This window comes from Chironomus tepperi, unplaced genomic scaffold (assembly GCF_022539635.2).
Source record: "Chironomus tepperi strain 1889 unplaced genomic scaffold, CSIRO-AGI_Ctep_v1 contig_445, whole genome shotgun sequence".
Classification (NCBI taxonomy): Eukaryota; Metazoa; Arthropoda; class Insecta; order Diptera; family Chironomidae; genus Chironomus; species Chironomus tepperi.
Window position 1 is genome coordinate 2,982,103 of NW_027226567.1, and position 19,481 is coordinate 3,001,583.

The following is a 19,481-nucleotide window of genomic DNA, read 5'->3' on the forward strand; positions in this document are numbered from 1 at the left end:
TATTTCGGATCCTACTAATACATCCATGATGTTCTAGGTGCACTAGGTTTGAGAAGACTGGTTTATGAGCCTATACTTGTTAAACTGTCAACAGCCCTAAGACGCATGGATCGTGAAGCTTTGAATATTTTAAAACTAAATAGCTAAAATTTAATTGGCAAGCGGTAGTCAGCGGTAGAGCCAGCTTGAGAACCCGAGTGAGTGAGACCATGGATCACACTTGATCTGTATGACCAGCGAAGTAAGTAACTTAACTTAAATTTAATCATTCTTACTATCCTTAAAGTTACAGAATATGACCTGACAAATGATCATTATAATAACAATAGTTCCAAGTTCTATCTCGATCAATCATCTCCAAACATTTCTGCAACAACATCTACACAGCTTCTGATCTCACCTTCACTTAAACACCTCAAATACTAAAATATAAAGTCATCAACAAGAAAAATTATTTTTAACACATAAAAGTGCAAAAAGCCACTTCACCCTGCACTTTACACATAATTAAAGATATTCACATCCATTAACATTCCTGATCGTTCTCAATATAATTCCAATAATGTTTTTTTTTTTAAATTATATTCCGAATCACACACAAAAGCCACTTGACACGAAGTGAGTGATTAATAATAAAAAATTTAATCACAAAACGTCACCAACAAGTGATAAAATACATTCGCAAAAAAACGTAAAAGTAACGCGCAAAGGAACTCCTTTTTAATCTTATCAATAAATTCTTTAAAAAGAATTTTTTTCATATATATTTGAACCTCATTCGTGTTCAAGTTTCTGATAATGATAAAGCAATAAAAAAAAATTAATTTTTATATCAATTTTAATTTCGATTTTTCCAAACAGTTGAGTTGCTCAAGTTTGACGTGAAGGTAGTGCAATTGCAATTATTATTATTGACAGGTATCGACAATTAATTTATCAAAACAATAATTGTAAAGTGCTAAAGAAATAAAGCCTTATTATTCATTAAACGATTGAGTTGTGAAGATGAATTAAAAAAGTGTCAGGCAATAGCGTGCAAAATTTTACATCTATTGACTGTACAAGTGTCTGTGCATCTTCGTAAACCGACAGTGAAAAGACGGCAATATATATAAATTCTTTAATATTATTGTTTCTATAAAAGTAAGTGACGTATAAGCATGAATAAGATGTTGTGTGTTATTGTCTTATCGGTATTTAATTAAATAAAAAAGTGGCTGACTAGATTAAGTTGAATCAAGATAAAATACAGGAATATTCACTTTAAGATTGTTTTAATATTTAAATGTGTAACTTGATATCTTTTGATGGTAATTTATGGAATTTTAAAATACGTAAATTGACTACCATTCTGGATTTATTCAAATTCCTTCCAATTTAAATTTATGACTATTGCCAAAAAAATGTGTCTTTTCGAGCGTATGGCAAAAATTTAATTTAAATTTTTTTTTTTCAAAAATATTTGTAATTTCATGTCAAAATAGAAGAGAAAATATAGACAAAAAGTTTGCAAACAAATTGTGAGGCACATGACTTTGGCGTAAACTTATTTGTGATAAGATATCATTTCTGAGAAGGTTGCATTGTGTATTTATAAGTTTTTTATTATTGAGGTATTGTAGTAATAAATGTGTATTTTTATTTTACGTAGTTCATAGGAGTTCACCTGAGTAGAATTATCGATCCAAAATCCTGCACCTGCACCAGATCGATATGACTCTGGGTATGGTGCGGGATTTGAAAAATACGATCCAAAACACGGTCGGCGTGACTCGGGCATGGTCCGGGATTTAAAATGTAAATTCAAGCGTTTGCATGCTATTCTTATAAGCAATATTTCCATAGTTACAATTGTCGAACTCTATATTAATACTTGCAAACAGTACCGTATCTGACATTAAATCAGAGTCACGTCAACATTGGGTTAGATTTTTGATCGATTAGTGCTATTCGGGTCAAATTCAATGTTCAAACTCAGTTGACAAGTGACAGAAATGTGTCAAAAGTAACAAAAATATGACAAAATGTGATGCTTGTAGCGGAGAACTCAGGTGACGAGTGACAAACCCTAAACAGGGCAAGGACATGCTTTCATGATACAGGAAGACCACTACGAAACCTAAAAGTTGTCACTTTGTCTGTTAGGGTAAAAAAGCAACAGGAATTCTAAAATCAGTGGAAATAACTTGTTACTCAGTTCGCTAGCCAGAAAGATCAATTGTGATTCATGGCCTTCTTCAGATAACATCTAAAGCTGGCTTCCGTCTGATATAACTTGTTATCCAGCCCAAAGTTTTTCTTTAATTTAGGAAAGTATTAAAAAGATTACTAAAACGTAATGTTGCCGACATTCCTGATGTATCATTTGTATCATTAGAAATTGCTATCAGTTGATAATCGAAAGTTTAAAAGAAATCACTTCCAGCTTTAAATTTATTAGTAAAAATATTAATAGATTTTTGGGTAGATAAAAGAAGTTGATAAGATTTTGAAGAAATAATTTTAGTTATACTGAATAAAACGTGACTGTAGTCATGATAAAACGTACATGATAAGCTGTTTGACTCCTTGACATTGAATCCAAATCAATAAGTTGGTTGTCGAGCGAAACAAATGAAGAAGGTTCCGTAATAAAGCTTTTAAGGCTCCGATAAATCGCACATGCCAATTTTTGAAAGCTATATTGAGGCAGCTTCCATTTAGTGTTAACAAAAGAGGTTAAATGGAGCCTTAGAGGTTCCGTTGCGGATTCTTGAAGCGTAGCCTTCTTCATTTGTGTCGCTCGGGTTTCATTGTTGAATTTAACTACGCACAACAAAATTGAAAACTTCCCTACACTTCAAACTAATTTTTATCACATTTCTTCAACCTAAATAAAGAAACACTCGATAGATACAATCATCCTAATTGGGAACTCCACTTAAAAATAAAAATATTCGCAATATTAATGCGCCATAATGTGATAACTGCTGTGAAAACAGTATATGACAAATATTTAAAATCGTGCATCACGTGTGATTATTTTCAAACAAATCAAAATTTACACAAATAACAAACGCAACAGGAGGCCAATAAAGATAGTGAAAAAAAGAGGAAATTTATCAAAAAAGCCACACGAATTTAACAACAAATTTAGTTTAATGTTCCTCTTATCAATCGAGGTTTTTTGTCATATTGTCAGCCTTCCATCACCTTCACACACAGGTATTTAAGGCATTTTTCTTTAATTAAAGTGTTTGCCTAACACTACAAATTCTTTCAATTACTATTTAGCATAAGCACAATAGCAATTTTGTACTATTTTTCCTATTCTCTGTTCTTCTATTCACAGTCATTGTTCAAGTGGAAAAAAGCATACAAAAAAGTCCTCGAATTAATCTTTCAATTGCTAATTGCATGTCATGCATGTGCAAGACTCTTTTTTTGTCTCACAAAATGCATTTGAGAAGCTAATGAAGTGAACATTAATTTTTTCACAAAACATAAGAAGATTAGATTTCGGTGGCTTTTGATCTCTCCATTTCGAGAATAGTAAAGAGAGATCTATTCATAACGTCTTGCGATGTGACTCAATTGTGTGCATAATAGCTGTTTTTTTTTGCTTGATTTCCTAATAGATTCCGACATAAGAATTGCAATAACCAATAATGTGGATTAATTATTGCATCACAAAGCCTTTTATGTAAATTTCATAATGTTCTAAGTAATGTTTTCAACCTCAACGAGTCATTACCAATATTATTCAATAGAGACTTTTATAAAGTCTTACAAGTTCATCGAATTTTATTTTTAAAAGAAAGGTCGCTATTCTATTTACGTCAAATTGATTTTCTTGTTTATCTCTTTATGCTTTACAATTTTATCTCAAACGATGATTATGCGAAATGTTTACAGTCGGTTTACCGACAAGAAAGAGCATTATTGGATGTTTTTTCAAGTTGAGACATATTTCATCTTAAATTAGGTGGCTAATAGTGTGCAGAAATGAGTTATGAATGCAATAAACTTCAATTTTCATCAAAATTTAATCATAATTTTCAATTATCCAATAAAAAAGCTCAACTTTACAAAATAACGGTTTAAAAAATTTCAAATTTTATAAATAGTTGCACTCCCCTTGCTATGAAATCACTCAAGAATCCCCTTTGAAACGCAATAATTAGTTTTTTGCAATTCTCAATCAAAGATACTTTAGTTTAGTTATTAGATACACGTTCCTGCGGTTTAATTAATGCAGAACGCAACATTGTAAGTATTATAAACTTAATCCTATCAAAATGAGTTACAGAATTTAATTTATTGAGGAAAATTTAATAATAAGCTTCATTTTAATTAACAAGACAAGGTTTTTTTACATTTTTGATTATAAACAATCTTCAATATTTCTTAATTAATCTCTTATCTTGATCTAGAACCTTTAAAGGCTGACACACACTCCCATTTATCGAAAAAATACCTTAGGCGTTCAAAAGTAAATTTATTTATTTAATCACTGCGCCTTTTTTTAAACTTTTCATTAAGATAACATAGAATATGAATTTTAAATTAAAAATGATTTCAAATTATTTGATTGAAGTATATGGAAAAATGAGACAATAAGACGAATGTCGTGAGTACGTGCAAATTATTTATACTGTTGAACCTTCATTAGTGATCGTTATGAAGCTGTTTATGGAAAATATTGGCGTCAAAATTATCATTTTTGATTGAATTAAATTAAATTTTTATTATAAATACCTTTCTATAAATTTTATATTATCTTTATAGCTTCCCGAAAATATGTTCCATAATAAGACACGAGAAATGTCTTGTTTTGGTTAATGAATTTATAAAAATCTGGACACATTTTTTTCTAATGTTGTAAAATAGATTAGAAAAGATACATATTGATGAGGATCGGTGTTAGGATTTTTTTTTGGGAAATTTTTATAATGATATGGATTTATTTATACATAGTGATCGTATCTGATGTCTATTAAAACAACGAATAGTTTGCGAAAACAGTAAATATTACTACATTATAGGCGGAATAAAAACAAATCGTATATTTGGGGCAAATATTATAAAATAAAATTCCTTATATGGAAATCTTGAAAATGGTCTGGCAATTAAAGATGCTGATTATTGAGGCGTTGAAGAGAGTTTGCTAATTTTGAAGAATTTTACGATTTTAATTGCATATTTCCTAAATTCGCAGTGATTTTGATAATAAATTATTATTACACGCTTTTTTACACGCTTTTATTTAAGTCACTCTGTTTGTATGTCTGCGTCAAATCTTGGAATCGATTTTTCGACCACTTCTGTTGCTCCTATTGAGCTCAAAATTTTTCTACAGGTGTATTCTCGATGACAATACAATATTTAAGCAATTTGAAATCTCAAAAATTCTTAATTATGCTATAATTAATTAAATAACATTTGAGATGGGAAAAAAATCCGAAGTCAATTAAGTATATTTCCAATGTACATGAATTAGACCAAATATAAAGTTGAAAACCAGTTTCTATGATTTATTGTGAATTGATTAATAATACCAACTATTAATTATGTTAAATATAGTATTCATTCAAAGTATTTTTGGAAGAGAAAAAACAAAGCTAAGTATTTTTCTCATGGAATATTTAAAATTCAAAAAACCGTTATCGTTTGAATCTTAAAAAACCGTTAAATTAAAATGAAATTTCCATCAGAATTTATTCAGTAACATTGAATCGGGCGCCAGACATAATGCGCCTGGATCTTGATATTATGGAAATAGTGTGTCTGGATGTTAACTGAATCTTAACATAATGTGCCAGGATGTTACTGGATCTTTCTAAACTGTATAAATATGGTTCTGGATGTTACTGGATCTTGCTCCATTGTATAAATATGGTCCTGGATATTACTGGATCTTCCTAAACTGTATAAATACGGTTCTGGATGTTACTGGATCTTCCTAAACTGTATAAATATGATTCTGAATGTTACTGGATCTTCCAAAATTGTATAAATATGGTTCTGGATGTTACTGGATCTTGCTCCATTGTATAAATGTGGTCCTGGATATTACTGGATCTTCCTAAACTGTATAAATACTGTTCTGGATGTTACTGGATCTTCCTAAACTGTATAAATATGATTCTGGATGTTACTGGATCTTCCAAAATTGTATAAATATGGTTCTGGATGTTACTGGATCTTGCTACATTGTATAAATATGGTCCTGGATATTACTGGATCTTCCTAAACTGTATAAATACGGTTCTGGATGTTACTGGATCTTCCTAAACTGTATAAATATGATTCTGGATGTTACTGGATCTTCCAAAATTGTATAAATATGGTTCTGGATGTTACTGGATCTTGCTACATTGTATAAATATGGTCCTGGATATTACTGGATCTTCCTAAACTGTATAAATACTGTTCTGGATGTTACTGGATCTTCCTAAACTGTATAAATATGATTCTGGATGTTACTGGATCTTCCAAAATTGTATAAATATGGTTCTGGATGTTACTGGATCTTGCTACATTGTATAAATATGGTCCTGGATATTACTGGATCTTCCTAAACTGTATAAATACGGTTCTGGATGTTACTGGATCTTCCTAAACCGTATAAATATGATTCTGGATGTTACTGGATCTTCCTAAATTGTATAAATATGGTTCTAGATGTTACTGGATCTTGCTACATTGTATAAATATGGTCCTGGATATTACTGGATCTTCCTAAACTGTATAAATACGGTTCTGGATGTTACTGGATCTTCCTAAACTGTATAAATATGGTTCTAGATGTTACTGGATCTTGCTACATTGTATAAATATGGTCCTGGATATTACTGGATCTTCCTAAACTGTATAAATATGGTTCTGGATGTTACTGGATCTTGCTACATTGTATAAATATGGTCCTGGATGTTACTGGATCTTCCTAAACTGTATAAATACGGTTCTGGATGTTACTGGATCTTCCTAAACTGTATAAATATGATTCTGAATGTTACTGGATCTTCCAAAATTGTATAAATATGGTTCTGGATGTTACTGGATCTTGCTCCATTGTATAAATATGGTCCTGGATATTACTGGATCTTCCTAAACTGTATAAATACGGTTCTGGATGTTACTGGATCTTCCTAAACTGTATAAATATGATTCTGGATGTTACTGGATCTTCCAAAATTGTATAAATATGGTTCTGGATGTTACTGGATCTTCCTAAACTGTATAAATACGGTTCTGGATGTTACTGGATCTTCCTAAACTGTATAAATATGATTCTGGATGTTACTGGATCTTCCAAAATTGTATAAATATGGTCCTTGATATTACTGGATCTTCCTGAACTGTATAAATACGGTTCTGGATGTTACTGGATCTTCCTAAACTGTATAAATATGATTCTGGATGTTACTGGATCTTCCTAAACTGTATAAATACGGTTCTGGATGTTACTGGATCTTCCTAAACTACATAAATACGGTCCTGGATATTACTGGATCCTACTAAACTGTATAAATACGGTTCTAGATGTTACTGGATCTTGGAGTGAAGTGGAGTCCGACTTTACTGTGACCTATACACAGTCGGACGAACGAAGCGGAGCGAAGTGGAGTCCAGCACTACTGTGATCTATGCATAGTCGGACGAACGAAGCGAAGCGAAGTGGAGTCCGGCACTACTGTGATCTATACACAGTCGGACGAACGAAGCGAAGCGAAGTGGAGTCCGGCACTACTGTGATCTATACACAGTCGGACGAACGAAGCGAAGCGAAGTGGAGTCCGGCACTACTGTGATCTATACACAGTCGGACGAACGAAGCGAAGCGAAGTGGAGTCCGGCACCACTGTGATCTATACACAGTCGGACGAACGAAGCGAAGCGAAGTGGAGTCCGGCACTACTGTGATCTATACACAGTCGGACGAACGAAGCGAAGCGAAGTGGAGTCCGGCACTACTGTGATCTATACACAGTCGGACGAACGAAGCGAAGCGAAGTGGAGTCCGGCACTACTGTGATCTATACACAGTCGGACGAACGAAGCGAAGCGAAGTGGAGTGAACCGTCACCGAAATATTTTAAGTATTTACGTAAACGAATTGAATACACATGGGTCGAAAAATCTATTACTTGATATGACTAAAAAGAATAAAATAAATTTATATAAAAAAAAACTTTTTTTAAAAAGTACACGCTTTTATTCAAGAGTGAACTAAAAGAAGAAAATAATTTTTTTCCGGACACACAAATATAAAACAAAATTTTTAACTAAAAATAAAAGCGTGGGGCGCTCATAATAGACATAATGTTATACATTCTTAGTTACTTGTATATTCAAGCCCCCTGATCAACAAGCTATAACAAGCAGATTTACTCCAATAGGTATTAATATGTTAACTGATAAGATTCTAAATGTACTTCATTTCAAATGAGTATAACCTACTTTAGAATATTTTAGCATTAACGAGAAAAATTATGTTAGTGCATAAAAAGAATTAGGAAAATTGTAAGCAAGTATTCCGAAGAGACAAGGAGCATGCTCATGAGTATGCTCATATAATTGAGCATGTTCAATTATAATAATTCAGTATACATATAAACACGCTCATTAAAATGAGAATGTTCATTGTCTGCTAGGGAATGCGTTAACTTTATATGCTAAACACTGAAATATATACAATTTCAAAACTATATCCAAGTAACTAAGAATGTATAACATTATGTCTATTATGAGCGCCCCACGCTTTTATTTTTAGTTAAAAATTTTGTTTTATATTTGTGTGTCCGGAAAAAAATTATTTTCTTCTTTTTAGTTCACTCTTGAATAAAAGCGTGTACTTTTTAAAAAAAGTTTTTTTTTATATAAATTTTTAATATTTCAAATTGTCCATAAGTTCCATTCCTAATAGACACATACTATTTCAATGCATTTATATCTGACAGTTCAAAGAGAACAAAAACACAATTCTTATCTGTAAAGGTGAAAATTGACGCACATTATGCAGGTCATAACTCAAAAAAACATTATTATGAGAATGAACTTCTGTAAAGAAAAATAAACTGAGCATGTCTCATTATTATTATAGTTCCAACTTCAAACGGACTGACTAACTTTAAAATTCTACCTGAATTAACAATTATTGTATAAGAGAATTTCAGTCTGAGAATTCAATTGTGTAAGGATTTTATGGTGCATTACTGATTGTTGTAGAGTTATTACATGGGTTGGAGTCAGCAGGATAGAATGTTAGATTTTTCGTTCGAATGTCAAGTGTCAAGTATGCAGTTCGAAGGAGCACACATCGATTGAATTAGAGATGGGCAATCTGTGAGCCGCGGCGCACTAGTGTGACTTTAAAAGTTTCTGGAATTGCTACTTGAAAAATAAAAGGTTGAGCGCAATTGGAATAATCCATCAAAAATCTCGCTTCAAGACGACGTAGCTGACTTGTTGTTGGATTTGGTATGAATCCGGCACTAAATCAGTGTCACAACAGCTTGATGCCAGATTTTTGATCGATTAATCGGCTTGTGCTATTCGGGGAAGCATCCTTTCTCAAACAATACATCGAAAAATGCAATTCCTAACAATTTGACCACTTACAGTACAGACATAGATGAAATATTCCCTTTATTCTTCCGGATCAAGTCAAAAAAAATCATGTAAGGTTCAAAAAACTTATAAAAGTTTAACAAAAACGTGAGAACCCAAAAAAATGTTGCGATCACATTACACAAAACCATTTGATTAATGTTTTCTCATCATAAATCATACTTGCAAGTGACTGACCGCAAAATTATGGATCTTAAAAGTGTCGTTACAGTTTATTTATGCCATATTTTACTCTATGTCGATAGTAGCTACTGTTTAGTAATTTAGTAAGGTGACAAAGAAGCCGTCATTGTGGCACCTTATTGATGGAAATCATTGCAATGACTAGTCTGAGCTTCAAGGTGCCTCTGGGTATCGATAACAATCTAAATAATTGCATATAACCGCCTCTAAAGATAATTAAGATAAAAAAATATTAAAATATTCATTTATCAACTGCCATTCTCAATATTTTTCCTTAAAATTCACACCAATAAAGTCGGCTCAGCTAAAAAAACAACATTTTAAGCAATCATAAAGGCATTAAAAGACACAAAAATTTTAATGAATTTTAAATTGGTTTTCTTCATCGAAAAAATGTTAGATTTTTTAAAGCAATAAAATAAATATGGATATGAAATTTAATCCAACACCTAAAACACATCCCAATAATTCCCTCGCTGGAGATATTCGATGTAAAAAAAATCTGTGAAAATCAACATGCGATTTTAAAGTCTTAATCAAGTGTGAAGCAGAGTTGTAAAATCTGCATCAGGCATAGACAAAAACCGTACAATTTCTGGGTAATTTGTATGGTTTTTCTTACAAATCCTTACAATTTATCAAGAATTTGTACGGTTTTTGCCGGCCACAGATGACCGTTTTGCAACTCTGTTAAAAACCGTACAATTTCTTGATAATTTGTATTGTTTTCCTTTCAAAACCATACAAATTATCAATAAATTGTAAGGTTTTTGACTGCGACAGTTCCCCGCATTCCAACTCTGGTGTGAACTTTTTGTCTTCGATAATTAAATCAATAAATTTATTGCCCATGTTTGTGTATCTCAATTAACACTGTAAGGTTCATCATCCAGAAGGTTTACTGAGAATGAGAAATATAAATGTTGAGGTTATTGAGGTAATCCCTTAAACAAAATCTAGTATGCAAATTGCATGCAAAGCCTACTGATTCAGAGCAAATATAAATATGCAAATCCACAAAAGAAACAACAGTAAAAAAGTTGAGATTTTTTTGATTTATGAGAATCCAGATGACATGAAATTGCATCCTGCATAAAAAAAAAAATTAACATACAATCACAATTTGTGAGAATGGCACAAAGAAATTCCACTTTGCGTAATAATAAACACACTTAATATTCAATTTACCCATATTCTTCAAATGCACATTCAAAATTAATCTCATTTATCATTATTTTCTCTTCTCAGACTCTTTTGTTGTCGTCGAAAAGTGCATTTTCGTGCTCAATATTTTTTTTTTACCTCTCAGAATCATTTCATTCTCTTTTTTTACTTCTTCTTTTTCTTCTCCTTTTTATCGTCAATGTGATCATATGAATAAGTTTGGATATAATGCAGTGGTTTGTTCTCTCTATTTTCTTTAGCATGATTATCTTGATAGGTGGAGACTGTTGGTAACTATTTGTCTAGTTTAGTGATTGGTAACCGGTCCGTGGCTCAAACTACATGCTGCATGTGGTTTAGGTCGTGCCTTACCACTAAGAAGTGCCGTGGCACAAGAAAGGTTGCCTATTCCAGGTCTACTTTATTGTGCGAAATTGTTCTATTAAAATTGTATTTTTGACTAGTCTGGTTAGCAAACCATTAGAAAATAATAATAAGTAGGTTGGAGGCAGACAAAGGAAGATTATTGCTTAGGTCAATGTTATCCAAATATTATTGAGCCACATTACACATTGCATGTAGTAAATTTTTTTCGACATACCATTAAAGTAAATATGATCTAAAATATTTTGGATTAGAATCATCAAACATCAGCTCTACGGCAGTGGTGGGCAACAAATTTTTTTTACCGTTACTTATACTTTTCTTCGTAACGTAAATTTTTTATTTAAAATAAGTTAAGATCGAAATCAAATGTCGAAGAATTCGGATTTGAGACGGCCACACTCTGGAAGAAACCATGAACAGCATGTTTTGTACGATTTTGGTCGTGGCTTGCCAACAATTTGTGTCGTTGCACGTAAAAGATTGCCCACCACTGCTCTTTGTCTCATCGATGTTTCGCGGCACACATATTGGACAACACTGGATTTGGAACTTACTTATGTTTATCATAAAGATAATGTGGATCGAAAATTCACTAGTTAAAGGCATTTTCAGAAAATTCTTAAAGTAGGTTTTAAAGCGCTTCATTTAATAGATCATATCCCAGTCAAATCCCATCCATCACCACCAATATCCAACTACCCCTTTCAAAAAAATGCGCTAAAACTCACCTCACCTCTCAAAGAACATCCAGTTCCTCTCAATATATTTTTGTTTTTTTGTTTTCTTGTTCCTTTTTCTTCATTACATTTGTGCTTGCTTAATGCGTTGATAACTCACAACATGTGAGAGAATATGATTTTTATTTTCTCGCTTTATAAATGACTCCGCTCCCTCGCTCAATATTTTTAGTCTGTCGATCGCTGTCGTTCGTTAAGCAGCTGAGCTAAAAAGAAGCAATAATAGAAAGAAATTAAAACGTGAATTTGTTAATTGAAGAATTAAAAAAAAAAAATAATTCAAAATAATCTTGAAAAAAAAAAGAGAAAAATAAATAAAAAAAAATTTGAAAATTGCGAAAAAAAAAATATATTTTTGCGGTGCAGTTGAGAAGCAAATACTAAATTGAATTAGATGAACACCTGAGTTGTGATATAATCGATTTATTACATAGTAAAGAACCTTATTTTGAGTGACAAATGTGAAGTGAATTCGAGCATTTAATGACGAAAAAAAATTAATTAAAAAGAATTGAAAGAAATTCTCTCACAAATGTGAATGAATGAGCCAAGTAAGTTTAATAATAATAATAATATGTTTCTTTGGAACGGAACAAGAACACATTTCTTAGACATGGGTCACTGATAAATGTCACAAATATTTTTCTAAATTAAAGTTTTTCTTGAATGAAAATAATAGAAAGCCGAAAAGTATAAAGAATAATATATTGCTTACGGAAGAGACATCTCAAAATGTAAATAGAATGTTTAATCGACGAATAATCAAAGACGCGTTATCACAAATCACATCACATTATAGTGAATATGAGCAATAAAAGATGATTATTTCTATGTATTTATTTTTTTTTTTTGTTTACTATCTAATGTAATTCTTTATGTCGATTAAACTGACTGTAGCATCAATTTAAAACTACTGAATATCTCTGATCTAATTTAATGAGCTTAATGTACAGCATGAGTATGTTTTTTGCTGTCGTCATTCGTTATCCCCAAAAATGATCATCGTTTCCATTATTTATTATGTGCATAAAATATGCCACTGAATTTATCTACTCGCGATATCATGAATGTGATAAAAGTTGATGCTTAAAAATTTTGATATTTCCTCGTATTTTATAACTTTTTTTTTGTCTTCTTAAAATATGCAAGAAAATTAAAAGCAGCATGTTTGTTTTGAATGGGATCCAGTTTTGCACAAAAAAGAGTCTTCCGATGGCCTTTTGTTATCTCAAATTACATTTTTAATTGATTTTATTTTTTGCGGTCGTTATTGACCGAAAAATGCTTTCTATGGGCATTTGCAGTTTTGATCCACCAACGTGGATATCAACTCCTTCTTCTTATTCAATTGCTTAACATTGAATGGAAATAAAACTAAAACAGAAGCTTTATCTCGGTTTAAAAGTTGTCAAACAAACTTTACACAGTAAAATATACACTTTTTTATGTTATTTTAAATCTTACAGACTTCCAAACACATCAAGTATTGAAGTTTGATGATCACCAATTCTTAATGTAGCGCACTACTTAATTTGCTCTCATTTTTGTCTTGATTTATTTATTTTTTCAACTGTTTACTACGATTGCAAAAAAATAAAAATTTGTCGAATGAGTAAATTTTGCTTGTTCTTTTAGTTTTTCGAATTATTTTGCTTCATGAATGAACGGTTTGTCACATATGTTTGACGTAGGCTGTAATTTGATATTGTGCTTAGTTAATTTTGCTACTTTTATTAATAAATGTTTTGAAAAGTTTAATTTGAATTTAAAGAAAGAAAATTTTTTTGTTTTTCTGCTCTTTGAGATCTAAATTAGAAAATTTTCTCACCTATGCGGATTATGCTTGTCACAATATTTATTAATTTATTGCTCAAGACACAAAGTTTTGTATTTTCACTAATTAGAATGACTTAAAAAACAATTTAAAGTTGTTGAAGAATTTTTCTTGAAAGTTGATTGTTTACAAAACAATAAAACCTTACAACAGTCGAAGAATTTTCAAAAACCATACAACAGAAATCCTTCAAAACCTCTCAACAACAAAAATTCAAATATTTACAGTTAAACTTTTACGACTTCAATTTAAATCTAGTCTAACTATTTTCATAATAAATTCTACATCAATTTGCAAAAGTAGAAATCAAAAAAGCTATAAAAAATGATTATAAATGTTTTGCCAATAAAACGATTGCGAATAATAATTAATTTAAAATGACGGGAAAATCACCATAAAAAGTCTCAACAAATCAACGGAAAAAATGATCCGATTTGGACTTTCCAATGTATAGGATACGAAGCTAATATCAACAGCTATGGTGATCTTCCGTAAAGAAATCGTTAAAAACACTAAAAGAAAGACTGAATAAAATATTTATATTGTGTCTTATTCCCAGTAATAAGCACCAATAAAACGAGACAACTTAAGTGATGCCGCATCGCCGTATAAGTAATAAAATAAATTTTCAATGATCTCCCTTCCGTTAACTTAATTATTTCTGATAATTCCCTTTCTTATTTCATGCATTCTTCCCAAATAATTTATATATATATCTACTGCTGTAGTTATGTATGACTGAAAAATATTCTGACCATTATCACGATTGAGTGCAACTTTTTACATATTCTTATTCTCATCATCTTGATTTTTATTGTTGAAATTTTTCACTTTAAATTAATTGCCCTTTCTTCTTCCTATATTTTGCTATCCGTAAATCAGCAGTGATGATTGCTGACTAGGGGGACATAACCGAAAGTCGAGATGAAAGTTTGTTGATCATTTTATTTGGAATGCAATTGCATTCTGTTGCTTTCTTTATAATTGATGGGTTCAGAGATGGTAGGCTGTGTACCATACCATTCCTATCCAGATTGTGAGGTTGTTACCCTTCAGGCAGGGTTGTTTAGATGGGCATTTAGTTAGGGTTCGTCTAAAATTACAGACCTGCGCATCGAAATTACAGGAAATTCAGACCTATGGTTCTAGTTCGAAACCTACTAACAATCCTCATAGTCTTTCCTTTCAAGTCCATAGTTCCGGCACCAAATTCGGTTGCTAGCGGTGCATTTTGTTGAAGCAAGGGAATATCAAGAGAAGGTATGGACTTGACACTTGGTCAGCTTCATATTCTGACTTCAGCTTCCTCAATCCTCAAGGAATGCGCTGGTTTAACATATTAAAAGACTTAATTTAGCCGCAAAGTTGCAAGAATAGGTGCCTGTAGCTTGACAGATCTGTTGCCCTTAAATGCAACTCATATATTGCAATTCTGCACAATAGTGCTGTAACTTCCCTAACATTAATGTTGACATTTTCCTATTGTTACTCCCAAGCTCTGCTATAATGCATTAAGCATCATTTTGTAAATTATTAGCATACGCAACAATCTGATACATTGTATCCCAGATCAAACACTCAATTTCTCTACAACTATCAAGATTGTCGACTTTCGACTCTTTGTCTCACTCCTCAAAGCCACACCAGAACACACATAGTAACGGCAATCTGCAATTTAATTAAAAGGCCATTTATTGTCATTGTGCTGCAATCAATCATTCCCCGATAAAAAGACACTTTAAAGTCGTACACATTACAAAATGAATTACCAAATGCCATCGAGAGAGTTAAGTCATTAAAGAAAAAGTGTTGCTGCTAATGCCGATCTTTTATTTGCTCTTTCCTTAAATATAAAAATTGATGATCTCAATAATAATAACAACATTTGAGTGTTTGTGCTGTTCATGTATGGTGTCGTTTGAGTGCAGAGTTGCAATACAGGCACATGTCACAAGAGTTGCAAAACAGATGCCTGTGACAGGCAAAAACTACAATTTTTTGATAATTTATATGGTTTTGTAGGAAAAATCATATAAATTATCAAGAATTTGTACGGTTTTGTCTGTCACAGACATGTTTTGCAACTCTGCCTGTCACAGACATGTTTTGCAACTCTGTCTGTCACAGCTCAAAACCGTACAATTGCTTAATAATGTGTATGGTTTTTTCTTACAAAACCATAAAAATTATCAAGAAATTGTTCGGTTTTTGCCTGTCACAGTCGCCTGTTTTACAACTCTGGTTAAATTGAAGCAAAAATAATGAAATAATTTATCTTTTTTTAAGCTGCTGTGCTTTATGTGATCCTCAACAGCTTTAATCGTTCACTGAATGTAATGTTATGTTGACATGGCATGCAAATCTAGATTTATTATTCCTTTCTTTCTCAGCTCACTTTATGATTTTTGCGTGGTGTTGCGTATAAGCATGTGAGACACAGATATACTTTCGCTTTTTAAAACATAATTTTTTATAGTTTTGTATCTGTTGATAGAATTTCTTATTAAAAAAAAAAGATTTTATTGCGGTTTCGGACGAGAAAGAGGAAAACAGAAGAAATCTCATCAACCCACAAAATTTTTTAATGTTTTTAAAGTCAATGACTCTAATTTTATTTATGGATTAAATTTCTGCAAATGAGTAAAGGAATTAATTTTTGTTTTTTTGGCTGTTTGTTGATGTGTTTGATGTGGGAACAAACAGTTATCGAGACTTAGAGAATGTAAATAATTTTATGAGTTGTAAGATTTTTGAAATTTATTAGTCTACATATGAGTCCCTTTGGGATTGTTGAATATTTATGTATGCTAGGCATTTTGATCAAAGGTATGAGAGTAGACTGAGTTATGACTGAATATTTTTATCGAATTCTGAAGATTTTTCGAGTCAATTTAAGTTAAAAATAAATATTTTTGATGATTTATGAATTTTGATTGGTTTTTAAGGTAATTTTGAATTTTTAAAGTTCAACAGTCATTTACAATTTGAATTTTCTTTCAATTTACATTGTTCTTGCCCTAAAATCCTGAAATTTTCCTGAATTTAGAATTTTTTTCACTTAAAATTCAATATATTCCTTAAATTTTGATTGTTTTCTTTTGAATTTAATAATTTCTTTAAATTTAGGTTGTTATTTAGCTAAAAATTTAACAAAAATCCTCAAATTTAGGTTAATTTTCCCTTAAAATCTGAAAGTTTTCATAAGTTTATGTTGATTTTCCTCTAAAATCCGAAAACTCAGTAACTTTTAATTCAAATTCATTTTCAACTAATTTCATCTCAATTTCATCCAATTAAGGAATAATCTGACTTGCTAAAAGTTTAACAATCATCTCCAATTCCAAATTAATTGACTAAAAAAGCAGAAGCTCAAATTTCATTAACCAAAAATGTCTTATCAACCACAAATCTTGCTAAATAATTTAATGGAAACTTTTTCCAAAAATATCCTCATAACTTAAGATTGTTTATTAATGGAACCGATTAACAAATGAACGCAAAAGGCCGCAAATTATGCAAAATTTGTACTAAGTCAAGTTCCATTAGTATTCTCCTTATAGTTAATTTTGCTCCAAATATTTTATTGGATATAAATTTAAGATTATCTTTTTGCTACTCTACATTGACATTCGCAACCTGCATATTGTCACACATCATTTGCATAATCGTACAATGTACATTGGATATATGTTACACTTTCAAAATTTGAAATTTGATCTATTTTTTTGCGTAAATATTAGAAATATATTTTTGGGATATATTGTCACACCTAATGTAATAAATTCATGATTAATTTATTGCTCATCTCGGAACGGAACACGATTAAGTTATTAAAAATACGCACATCTATTCGCGATTTGATGAAGGCTATGAATATTGATTATGTCATATTTTATGCTCAGACACACTCGTCGTGAGAATTTCTTCGATAATAAATCTTCATTTTGTGAAAGATGAATAGAAGGACAAGATGGTAAAGATATTTTGGCACTATTGTCTTGATGATAATGTGATGGGTAATTATCATTTGATGAGTATCTTGTGTTTAGAGATTATTGCTGTTTGAAATTTATTTTGAGGATCATAAAGTCATTGATTTTATGGATTACCATGAAGTTTTTTAATGGTTTGAGTTGATTAGGAATTGATAGGAAGGAATGTTAGTAAAGATTGATTAAGATTTGAAATCGGAACGGATGAAGTTTTTGATTGTGTTAATTGCCAAGATATTCATCATAAAATATTGATCTGAAACATGTTTGATTTCCTAAAATTCAATTAGATTCAAATTTTTGAGATTCTTTTGAATTCAAATTTTGAACATCATTAGAATTTGAATTTTAAAAATCAAATGAATTTAAAATTTAGAAATACGAATATTTTAAAGCTTGAAATATCTTAAAAATCTTTTAAAACCAGATTTTTAAAGATGGAACTTGACTCAGAATTTGAATTTTAAAAATGGTTCTAATTTTAATTTTAACAAAAATTAAATTTTGAAATTTAAAAGAATTCAAATTTTTTTAGAATTTAGTTTTAAATAAATGTGCTAAACTTTAAATGTTAAACATCATTTAGATTCGAGCTTCAAAATCGTTGATCTTGCATTGTTTTTACTATTGTATTATTTCGTAGGATTTAAAATTAATAAAATAAGAAATTTGATGTATTAATAACAACAAAACAAAATCCCTGTCGCAAAATCTCAAAAAAAAATGTGAAAGTTTTAAAATCATCCGATTTACAAAAATTCACAACTGGATACTTCCATACACAATTTTCTCAAAATTCTTTACTCACATCAGAAACCTTTTATCCAAAATTTATGATGACAACGACACGAAAATTCATATGTTTTACATGACTCCACATGTCATCAACTCATTCCCCATCTCATCCACCGAAAAACAAAAATCTCTTCCTGACTCATTTGTCACGTGAAATAAATTTCACACAAAACTCTTAAGTGCATTAAATCGTTTACATCCTTGATGAAAGATGTGCTCAGTGTGAATGATAAATGGATATAGCAAATTGAACTCGATTTGTAGATTTTAATCATTGTTTTTAATTCACAATTACAATCATTTAATAATCGTATGTTGAACACGATTTATGACATTTTATGGAAGATCATGTAGGTTGTGGAAAGTAAACAGCAATAATATTGTTCAACATGCATTACTTGCTCTTTAGAATGCATAATATATGTTCTCGTTATGGGGTCGGTTCGTGAGTGGTGTTCATGATTTCATTTACTTCCTAACAGGCAGAGAGCATGCTCTTGTGCTTTGCTATTAGCTTACTCTGCTTTTGAGAGTTTGCTCGTTGCCTGCTAAGGACTCTGGACTATATAGCGACATAAAGGCCTCAGCTAAGCCTTGATGACAGCCCCGTGCTAAATTAGACATCAGAATTTGCTGAATTCAGCAATATTCAGCTACAAAACAACCAAAACGACAGCCTGGCGCCAGATTTGTGACTTCCAGGCATTCCCAGTGAAGAAATCCTGTTAGTCAACAGACCTCACATCTGAACCGCCCCGCAAGCAATAAAATTATTAG

At 31.2% G+C, this 19,481-nt stretch overlaps 1 protein-coding gene and 1 long non-coding RNA gene across 4 annotated transcripts in view; one reads left to right on the top strand and one right to left on the bottom strand.

The window, feature by feature from the left end:
• The window catches only part of LOC139098432 (uncharacterized), a 36,950-nt gene extending 36,414 nt beyond the window's left edge, over window positions 1–536 (bottom strand). Inside the window, exon 1 of the long non-coding RNA XR_011545199.1 lies at window positions 401–536. This is a non-coding gene — a long non-coding RNA (uncharacterized lncRNA). The remainder of the gene's footprint in view (window positions 1–400) is intronic.
• Window positions 537–856: 320 nt separating this feature from the next.
• LOC139097979 (phospholipid phosphatase homolog 1.2 homolog) overlaps window positions 857–19,481 on the top strand; it is a 45,925-nt gene continuing 27,300 nt past the window's right edge. Inside the window, exons 1-2 of one of the 3 annotated variants that reach the window (XM_070650046.1) lie at window positions 857–1,143; window positions 12,256–12,634. The gene's annotated coding sequence lies outside the window, so the exon portion shown is untranslated. The remainder of the gene's footprint in view (window positions 1,144–12,255; window positions 12,635–19,481) is intronic. The other 2 variants (XM_070650045.1, XM_070650047.1) reach the window with 2 other exon arrangements.